This window comes from Arvicanthis niloticus, chromosome 9, assembly GCF_011762505.2.
Source record: "Arvicanthis niloticus isolate mArvNil1 chromosome 9, mArvNil1.pat.X, whole genome shotgun sequence".
Lineage (NCBI taxonomy): Eukaryota > Metazoa > Chordata > Mammalia > Rodentia > Muridae > Arvicanthis > Arvicanthis niloticus.
In genome coordinates this window covers 5,192,110-5,201,348 of record NC_047666.1, presented here as the reverse complement: position 1 = coordinate 5,201,348, position 9,239 = coordinate 5,192,110, and positions in this window count along the sequence as shown.

The following is a 9,239-nucleotide window of genomic DNA, read 5'->3' as shown; positions in this document are numbered from 1 at the left end:
TTAAGCCACAGCCTGCACCCTGACCAGAAGGACCACCCCAGTTTAAGGGAAAAGTTATGGCATCTGTATATATATCTTGAGATCAGTTCTAGCCTGGGTTTGGGATTATGAGCTAAGGAATCTTATATCTTCAGGCTAACAAAAAATGCAAACTTACATTCCTAACTAGTGACACGGTCCTTGAAGGTCTTTTCTGTAAGCTTCGAGAGTTAAGCCTGGTCCTTTCACTGGGGTGGACAATGTGTAGCTAGCCAGCTTAGTCTGTACCTTTCCACATTTGAGTTCCAAAGAAACTATGCCATGAATCCTCTTGAATCCTGAAAACATCTCATTAAGTGATTCTGGGAGAAGAGAGCTTTGAGAATGAAATGCTACAGATTAATAAACCGGAAGGTGATGTGGGATCCAGGTAAGCAAGGGAAATAAAATCCCCAGGAACCAGTAAATCAAAGCAAAGAACAAAACCCAGATGTGGAATGGAGTGAAGAAAACAAGTTGATTCGTAGGAAAATCTAGTGGTTTAAGTAAGTGCTTTGAGAACTACTTACTACTAATGCTAATGGAAAAAAATTGCTCGTCTACAGACCAAAGAGAGTACTGGGGATAAAATCCCAGGGCCTCACACAGACTAGTCAAGTATTCTACCATGAAGCTTACCCTATCCCTAATACCAGTTTTGGGGTTTTTTTGTTGTTGTTTTTGTTTGTTTGTTTGTTTTTACGGATGTCTCATTCATTAGAAATTTTTACTGAATTGTTTTGAAGAACAGAGGTTGTTTTCAGACAAGGTCTCTCACTGTGTATCTTTGGCTAACCTGTAAATCACAGGCCTCCTGCCTCAGCTCCCAAATACTGGAATTAATTGTAGGTATGAATCAGCACATCCAGTGTACTAAATAGTATTATATCAAGTTGACACAAGCTACAGTAGACATCTCGAAGGAGGAAAGCTCAATTAAGAAAAGCCCTTTATAAGATCCAGCTGCTGAACATTTTCCTAATTAGTGATTGATGGGGCGTAGCTCATTGTGGGTGGTACCATCCCTGGGCTGGTGGTTTTGGGCTCTGTAAGAAAGCAGCCTGAGCAGGCCATGAGGAGAAGACGCGTGAGTAGGCAGCGCTCCTCCATGACCTCTGTAATGGCTCCTGCCTCCAGGTTCCAGCCCTGTTTGAGTTCCTGTCCTGATTTCCTTCAACAATTAACAGTGACGTGGAAGCATAAGCCGAATACATCCTTTTTTCCCATTTGTTTTGTGTCACGGTATTGCAGCACAACAATAGTAACTCTTAGGATACCCAGCTGGGATTTGATTTTCAATTTTTATTGTTGTGGGTCAGGTCTTCTGTTGTGGCACACATGTGGAGATCAGACAAGAATTTGTCTATAAAGTTAGTTTCCCCCCCCCCACTTTTCCATGGGCTCCCAGGTTGATCTCAAGTGTCCAGACTTTCTTAGTAAGAAACTGCTGAGCCTTCTTGCCTGCCCCTCTTTATTGGTTTTGCTTGCTTGCTTACTTACTTGCTTTTCTGTTACGAATAAGATTCTTCTCTTAGCTTTCTTTTGAATGGCTTGTGATTCATACACAGAAATACCCTGGTTCCCACACTCCCAACTTTATACTTGGCCACTTTATTGTATTATTTTTTTTTAGGTCTATGCAGTGTTACTGTTGATGAGGGTTTAGAGTTTTTACATAAGCAAGAATATTTCTTTTCTCTTTCCAAGTTAAGATAACTTTATTTCTTTTTCTTCTCCATTACCTCCAGTATGTCATGAACAGAAGCAATCCTTGTGGGAAACTTGCTTTGTAGAACACTCACTTTGTAGAACTCCATCTTTCAACCAGGAAACAGGTCAGCTGGACTGTGAAAACCATGTTTCCCGTGATCTTCTAGAGGTTGAACCTGTCTGGCATTTTCTCTGTATGTTGAGATGACCATGCGTCTTTCTCTCTTCTTTTGTGCCATACTGTGCTGGTTTACTTGTGATCAAGGAATAAGGAGCAGTACCTATTTCAGGAAAACAATCACAAATATTTTCTTAGCCTGGGCTTTTGAACCGACAGGCAGTTGGCTCATCTTTGCCTTTTTTTTTGCTCGTTTCTGCATCTTCCTTCTTTGTTTCCTTCCATATGAATTACAGTCTCTATTGTAGCTCACGCACTACTTGCTGTCAACAGAAATGAAGTGTAGTAAAAAGTTCCTGTGCTCAGGAAGTGCCTGTAGGAGTCACTGAAAGAGCCAGACAATCTAAAGATTTTACACGGTGGTTAAATCTCATCACGCAGTAGTCCAGAACCCTGTGAACAGAGTAAAGGGTGGAGACAAACATGTAGAGAAGGGATTGTTCAAAGGGAAAACATAATTGAGCTTGGTTTCTTTGAAGGAGGAATTCACTTATTTATTCAAGCATGAATATTTACCGAGGACCTGCCATGTGCCTGAAGCCCCTCCCGCAGCCAGCACAGTCCTCTGCAGGATGTGGTTACAGACTGCTGCTTCCTGAGTCAAGTCGATAGCAGCGTTTCAGAGTTTTTGTTTTAACATGTCTCTAGCTCATAGGACAACTGGACCAAGAATGGTGCTTTAAGCAACATAGCTTTGGATACAGCAGAAGGCAGCAGGGCACTGTGGATCACAAGCTTGCACAAGAGTTTGGCATGAGAAAAGGCACTGGGATGGGCTGTGCCTTGAGAATTGGACTTTCAGGTCAGCTCACCTCATACTCAGTCAGGAACAAGTTAAACCTCCCTAAGAAGAGGCCACCTCCCTTTCTGTATGGTATGCATCCAGAAGGGTAGGTAGGTGACACTCTCTATCTGTCCTCTGGGTGGTGTCATCTTATCATTAATCTGGCCAAGAGCATTCATTTCTAATGTTTTGGACAAAAGCATGGGTTGTGCCAGAGACTGGAAGATGACAATGCAGATGACTGCAAAGATGACAATGACACAGAGTCAGAGATGGCTTAGGTATGTTAAAAGCAAATTGGCCCTCATCTGTTGACGCTCTCCTATGGAGAGCGCTTTTGCTAAAGGTTTTCCTCCACAAGGGAAGTGTGATGACTTATCTTGATTGTTTACCTAACAGGATCTGGAGTCACCCAAGTACAATTCTGGTCAGGTCTATAGGGACATTTACAGAAAGGATTACCTAAGGAGGATTTTCCTTTGAGGTAACATTGCCTCCCTCTATGTGGTCTAAATTACAAAGAGATCTGAGAAAAAGGACGGCTTTCTGCTTCCAGCTGAGTGAGGTTATCTATCCCTCCTTTTGTGGCTCCCACTTCCATCTTTGCTGACATCAGTCATCACCTAGCACCTTGGGCATTCAAACAAGAAGGGTAGTGGCTACCCAGGAATCTTCTAGTCATTCCTCATTGGATTTCGATCCTGGACATCCAGCTTCATGGACTGAGTAGTAATTGGGACCTCAGCTTCTCTAGCATGCAGGCACTCATGTCAGCCATTCTAGTGAGTCCCTTTTAAAATGCTCCTCCCGCATCTCTTTCTGTTCTTCTAGACTCTGAATCTAGAGGGTGTTGCCTAACAGAAGAGAAGTGGTGTAGTCAGATGATAAATAGATGGCTGAAAAGGGCAAAGAGGTGTGAATTACAGGACAGACTGAAGACCATGCAGGACCAAAAGGCTCAATCAAGGTGACTGGAGGATGTAAAAGAAGCAAAACCATTGTGAGAACAAAGTCAATGAGGGAGGCGGTGGAATCTTTGCCATTCGAGAAACCATTCAAAGAAGAGCATTAGCTTAGTAATGCAGAAGGAAAAAATCTCACAGGTAAACATTCTTATGACTAAATGTTTAAAACACACAGGGTTTAAGTTGAGAGGCACTTGAGGAACGATGCCTGCCCTACACAGCACGGCTTTCCTGCTTCGGAACTGGTCCCTCCCTTTCAACAGCACTACCTTTCCAGACATAAGATTATGATTAACATGATGAAATGGATTTGACTGTGAACAAGATAATATTAAAATTTAGCATGTTTCTATTAAAGACAAAGATTTTTAAGAAAACACTATTTATGTCTCTTGTACCGTCTGGCTACTGTGCGTTTTTGAGTTGTGAGTTATATAACGTCAGTGGGAGATGGATTAGTGAATAGTTCCTTGGTGAAGAGACAGGTAAGGTCTGCTCTGCTAAATTTGTCAATGAGGCGTTGACTAGTCGGGGTTCTCTAGAGAAACAGAACTGCTAGGATAAATATATGCTTAAAGAATTGATTAAATAAACTTATATTAAAATAGAGCTCACCTGTCTCAGGGTGGGGGTTCATCACCAGTCCTGAGGAAACTGAAAAACTGAAAAGTTCCTGGGGAGCCACTTGCCCTAGTCAATGATGGGAGCCTGAAACGGTGGTTCTATTATCAACAAAGGAATCAGCAGCAGCAACAAGGTAAATCTATTCAAACCAACAGTTGGAAAAAAGTCCAAGCAGCCAAGAGGGAAGGGCAATGGGGAGAAGGCAAATAATCTCCCTTCTTCCATACCGATTTTTATCTGGACTGCTACCAAATGGCGCTGCCACACTTGGGGGCAGGGGCTCTTTTTACATTCGTTAAGGCAATTAGAACGGTTTAGGTGAGGCTCCCTGCTCAAGTAATTCTACTTTGGGGCAAGTTGGCATTAAACCAACCATCACAGAGAGAGGTTGTCAAAACTGGTTGGTAAATAGCTCAAACTGAGTTTATAATCAAAGTTCTGTGCTGTGGCCTGAGAGTTTGTAATTCTAGAAAGCCCCTAGCTGCTCCTGCTGGTGATCCTTTTTTGAGAACAGCATTTGTAAATTTGAATGATGTGTTTTATTACAGTGATGACATCATTATAGAAATGGCAAAGTTACAGCTTATGATGAAGTCACTGAGTTATCCGTGTGGACCTCTTCGCTTCTGAGAGAGACAACTTTGCCCAGACTACTCATCAACGATGTTCAATACAAAACAGAGTAGATGCAGCAGCATTTAAGCCCTGTCTTGCAGAGGCAGAAGTTTGACTATAGTGTTAGGCATGGCTGACTAGGCTTTGGCAAGTAAAGGAAAGATGTGGGCAATATGGACTGGCTTGATTTGTCCATTAAATAATGACAAGATTCTTAATGGTGAGTTTGAAGACCTTCATGTGCCCCAACATGAATCACTGTGAAATTTGCCTGCATACATCTTTGGACAAAACACTCTATATTTGAAGAAAAATCTAAGATGGAAACAAGGACAAAAGGAACAGGAAGAATAGACTTCCTGGTGATGTCACAACTCTCTGAGAGCCATATGGATTCTTTTCAAATCAAAAGAATCAGCACCACAAGTCAGCAAGCTATCATGGACCATGCTTTATTTAAACACCTCTTGCTTAAATGGCTTATGTAGCTCCAAATGAATCACTGAGTTTAATGGAAACAGAACTAACTCCTACAGCTGTTCCTCTTTTTTTGACTGCCAAACATACTTCTTCAGTAAATAAGTTTTACCCAGTGAAGTCAGTCCAGGACTTAATAAAATAAGCTGGTTGGTTGAAGGCATTTCTAATATTAGTCTCAAAGTGACCACTCTTTCTAGCAGTCTATATTACTTATAGGTTGTTACAATAATATAAATCCACAGCTATTTTGGGAAGGCAGTGAGTGATGGGTCCTACTTCAAATGGAATAGGTTTCTCACAACACAGCTATTCTGAAAGGAGAACAGTGGTTCTGAAAATAAAACTGTGTAGGCACTGCATAAATACCATAGGAAAACATTACAGAATCTTATTAGGAATGCTGTTGGAAGTATCTGTGCTGGGAGGGTGGAGTTCACCCTTCAAGTTTCTTTAAGAGGAAGGTTGGAACTATTGAGTTAGCGCTAGGCTCCTCTCATTAAAAGGGACTTAAATGAAGACTCCTGACTGAGAAAGGGAGGCTAGGCAGGCTGGGTGAGGAAGGCTTCTGCTAACAAGCCTGGTATGGGGGCTCACACAGAGAACCAGCACAATTGACTCCCTTTGTTGTTTTCACGTGGACGGATGTATAGGGGAGAAGGCCCTGATGGGTTAGTTAAGGATATCCCTAGAAAGGGAGCCAGATGGTATAATAAAGCCTAGCCCAGATCAATGTGACATTGCCTCTGCAGCACTTTTTAGTATGGCTCTCACTGGGAGAAAAAAAGAAATCTGTTTGTTCCCCTTGCAGTTATATGCTATGTTCATGTGGTGTGAATGTCTTGAATGTGCCCATATAAATGCAAACGGCTAAGGCCAGTGCAAAGCATTGTTTGACTGTACACACACAAAGAGACTTCAATTAGCCCTCCTCCAGGATGTCAGGATTTTGATGGTTCCATTGTTTATTCTGCATTTAAGGCCAATTCTAGGTAGCCACAGATAATCTGATGAAGAAAGGTTGACTATAGTTCTTTTATGCCTGTACTGTGAGTTAGACAGCTTTAAGTTCTTAGCAGCTGTGTTTTCTAAACATGGAGAATAAGTTGGTCCCAGTGGTTAGTTTCCTGTTTACTTTGCCTTTAGACAGTACACTCACTGGTTCCTGTAGTTTAGCCCAAGGAGAAGGTCAGATTCAAACATGAATATTCCTAATTATAGGGCCATTCTCAAGAGAAGAGGCTTAGGACATCTTATCCAGATTTAATGCTTACTTTTAGAGCATATACCATCTTGGAAATGCTTCAGAACCAGAACTGAACCCCAAAACAAAGTTGCAACAGGGTGAGGGTCTCATGACTAGAAGTCACACAGACAGTGATGAGGTTGACAGCTCACCTTTGTAACTTCTAAGTGTCGGTGGCCTTGAAGACATTCCTTAAGGATTTTGTTAAAAGTAAGTAAAGCAGGACAGCTGACTTCTCAAACTCTTAGTTATCGATAGTAAAACTTCATTAATTCTTCAAATTTTTCAAGTGAAGAATTATGGTACATATTTGACCTCTGTACTGCAATGTATCTCCCTAACATCAATTAATGCCAATTTATTTATGGGGTCCTAGTGGTTTTGTTGGGTAGTATTTATTCAACCTTCCATTATATTTCTTTTGTTCTTTTAAATACATTTAAACCATATTTAAGTGCAAAACTGACTAAGGTTATTTATTTAAATGTGCTTTAGAGTCGCCAAAATGCTTTGTTAGTCTTGAGATATCTGCATGCTTCTTTTTACAGAAGAAGTATTGAGTCATAAAAGTTATGGAACCATTCCCAATTAGTCAGCTTCTCAACACCAGTGTACCAATACCAATCTTTTTCTATACCAACCTAATCACCTATAGCAGTGAATGTACGACCATCACCATTAACAAGAAAATACAATCCAAAAGATGAAGAGATTTCAAAATACTGAGGTATAAGAAGTGAGATTTTTCATAGATAAGATACTGTAGAGAATAAAAATAAAGAAATATAAAGCAGAAATATCTTTGACAATAAACCTGACTGTCTTATGGTTTGGATCCAAGGTCCCCAAAGATCTTTTCTTCTACTCTCCTCAGCTTTCTTGTCTAGTTCATCTGCATTCCTTTGACACGCTTTCCATCCAGGACCTCCAATGGCAAGATTGGACTAGAATACAGGCAATCAAATTTTGTTATTCTTTCTGTCTTCCATCCTGGCCTCTTCAGACTTACTTTCAGTCCTGCTTCAGCTGGCCTAGAGGATCCCCTCCACCCAACTCTACCTCCTTTCCCTGAGACTCAACCTCTTGGTACAGATCCAGAGAGCCCTCCACCTCCCCTTGCTCAGCTTTCTTCAACTGCCCCTCCCAGCCTTTTCTCCTGCTCTATCTCCATTCCTTTGTGTCATTCACCTACCATTGTAAGCACGTGCACACTTTATCATCACACTGGCCTAGAATGTCAACCAAAGAATGGAACAACAATCCAAAAAAGACAAAACCAGACATTGGTACCAATAAATATCCCAAACATTGTAACTCCAGAATCCTTGGTCTCAGAGCAAAACACAACCAAAACCAGCAAAGAAAATATGCCACCTCTAGAAACCAGTAACTCTACTGCAATAGAACCTTAGAAATGGAATTTAGCTGAAGTACAAGATAAGGTATTAATAATAGCAATTATTATTGCTATTAATAATACTAAATATGAACTCCTTGAAGAGGATATAGACAAATGCCTTAAGAAAGACTATGAAAATACAAACAGTGTAATGAAATAATAAAAATGTTTCAAGTTATAAACATAGAAATAGAATCACTAAAGAAATGCAAACTGGAATAAAACTGGAAATAAAAAACTCAGGATGTCAAACCAAAATCTCACCAATAGATCAGAAGAAATGGTAGAGAATTTCAAAACTTGAAGACAAGATAGAAATGGCTAGCTAACTCATTGAAAATGTTAAACCAAAAAAAAAAAAAAAAAAATCCAGGAAATTTGAGGTGCTGTGAAAAGTCTATGTCTACAAATAACAGAGATAGAGAAGTGAGAAGAAACACACATCAAAGGCACAGAAAATATTTTTAACAAAATTATAGAATAAAAATTCCCCAAGCTAAAGAAACAGGTACCTATCAGGGTACACAAAGCATATATAACATCAAACAGACAAGACCAGAAAAAAAAGTCTCAACCACACAAAATAATGAAGGCATTAAATGTATAGAATAACAACAACAATGGCAAAAAAAAGACAAAACAAACCAAAGCAAACAAACCTAAAAGCTACAATGGGAAAAGACCAAATCACATATAAAGGCAGGACTATTAGAATAACGCCTGACTTTGGAATGGAAACTCTGAAAGTCAGAAGAGCCTGGACAATTGTTTTACAAGCTCTGAGAAATCAGAAATGTCAGCCCACAATACCTCGTAAAATTAGCAATCAAAGTTGACAGAAAAAGAAAACGTTCAACAATAAAAACAAACTTAAACAACTTCTACTTACAAATCCAGCTCTATAGAATGCCTTAGAAGAAAAACTAGTCTAAACAGATTAGCTAGATCAAAAAAGACACAAGGAATAATAATCCAAAAACAATAAGTCAAAGGGAGGGGAACAACGTAGCAACAAATAACAGGAGTTATAATAATGTAGTAAACCACTACTTACTAATAACTCACAATATTAATAGTCTCAATTCCCCCAATAAAAAGACACAGTGATATACTAAGTTAGAAAACAAAACAGATCTTTCTGCTGCATCCATGAAACACATCTCACTATCATCTTGATTTAAAACTATGGAAAAAGATATTCTAAGCGAAAAGACCTAAGAACC